The sequence below is a fragment of the Saccostrea cucullata genome, unplaced genomic scaffold (genome assembly GCF_032062105.1).
Source record: "Saccostrea cucullata isolate Sc308-1 unplaced genomic scaffold, CSIRO_AGI_Scuc_v1 ctg8772, whole genome shotgun sequence".
Lineage (NCBI taxonomy): Eukaryota > Metazoa > Mollusca > Bivalvia > Ostreida > Ostreidae > Saccostrea > Saccostrea cuccullata.
The window spans coordinates 98,289-99,566 of record NW_026939994.1 but is presented as its reverse complement, the minus strand read 5'-3'; positions in this window follow the sequence as shown (position 1 = coordinate 99,566).

The window sequence follows — 1,278 nt, the reverse complement described above, 5'->3', positions numbered from 1 at the left end:
TAAGGGACATGGGGAGCGTTTGGGGAACATCTGTAACGGTCCCCGTTACAATTAGCACTAGTTGAATATAAATTGTATTTCAAATATGCTGGCCCCCGTGGGGATCCGGTTAGAATAGGTCCTCAGTGCCCCCTTGCTTGTCGTAAAAGGCGACTAAATGGGGCGGTCCTTCGGATGAGACCGTATAAACCGAGGCCCCGTGTCACAGCAGGTGTGGCACGATAAAGATCCCTCTCTGCTCAAAGGCCCTGAGTGCCGAGCATAGGCCAAATTTGCAGCCTTTCACCGGCAATGGTGACGTCTCCATATCAGTGAAATATTCTGGAGTGGGACGTAAAACAGTTTACAATCAATCAATCAAATATGCTGGTCCACAGATTTTTATGTTTATTTTCACAAAATCTTAATTTAAAGCTAAGTTTTTCTTTTTATGTTATGTAAATTTCCTCTGGAGAACTAATCATTTCATTATTATTTATGGGGACCCATAATTATAAATACACTAAATATATATTGTGAACACACTAATTTAATGGATATCTTCAAGTTTATTTTAAGGAGTTCTGCGGGTCGGACTGATGCTGGATCATCAATTTAAATCATTTTCAAAATACTACACATTTGTCAAGTTGTGAACAGAAATATCAACTTGCAATTGTAGTTTTGCTAATTTGAATGATTTAATTAACATAAAACATTTTGGTTGCTGGCTGATACCATCCTACAAATACTGATGCTTGAACATCAGCATTGCAATAAGATAATCATGTAAGTTGAATTTATTCAATTAACATTTTTGACTGTCACTTTAGTATTTGATGATTTGCTACAAATAATGAAACTTTAGTATTTGATGATTTGCTACAAATAATGAAATTAAACAGTCAAGTTTGCTCTACTGTTTGTAAAGCAAGTATAATTTTGTAAATGATTATATATAGAGGTATTCATGCTTATGTCCCCCTTAGTCATCAAATATTTTCCTCTGATTTGAAAAGAATCTTTATAGAAAATTATTGGAAATGTAAAAATTAAGAAAAAAAACTAAATATTTAGAACTTTACAATATCAATAACTATATATTTCCTTTGAAAAAAAATGCATAAAATACATGTATAAGATATGATTTAATTTCTAAAACTTCATGAGGTGCATAAACTATAACCCTTCAAGCCAGCCAGAATATTATTCATTAAGGGAGGTTGCACCTTATGAAATATGCCACCATGAAGTGTTTTAGTTCATGTCCTATTAATTTATTTCTCAATTGCATTCACA